The sequence below is a fragment of the Dermacentor silvarum genome, chromosome 6 (genome assembly GCF_013339745.2).
Source record: "Dermacentor silvarum isolate Dsil-2018 chromosome 6, BIME_Dsil_1.4, whole genome shotgun sequence".
Lineage (NCBI taxonomy): Eukaryota > Metazoa > Arthropoda > Arachnida > Ixodida > Ixodidae > Dermacentor > Dermacentor silvarum.
Genome location: NC_051159.1, coordinates 176,183,834 through 176,184,223, shown reverse-complemented (window position 1 = coordinate 176,184,223; position 390 = coordinate 176,183,834).

Genomic DNA, 390 nt, shown 5'->3' with positions numbered 1-390 from the left:
AGACACTGGACCTGGTTGCAGACGTTGCGGCCAGAGGCGGTTGTACACACGGCATGGGATTCCAAATTGGTCCCTGAGGAAGCAGTGCTCGAAGTACCGGTTGGCTCCCGCGTACGGACAAGGTACAGTTCTAAGGGGAACACCACCCCACATTGTGCAATATAATGCCACAAATAATCGCCTCCCAAAGCATGCTAAACACGTTCTTGGATAGCAACTGGGGTTGACTTGTGTTACATTTTTTTCTAGCATATTGCGTAATAACTAACTACAAAATATGATGCAAGTTTATTGGGTTTCTATTTTCTGTAAAGCAGCAAACCAAGTGCTGTTCGAGTGCATTAACATATGCAGCACCTTTCTTTTCAAACGAAGCTTGTATTGCCTCAC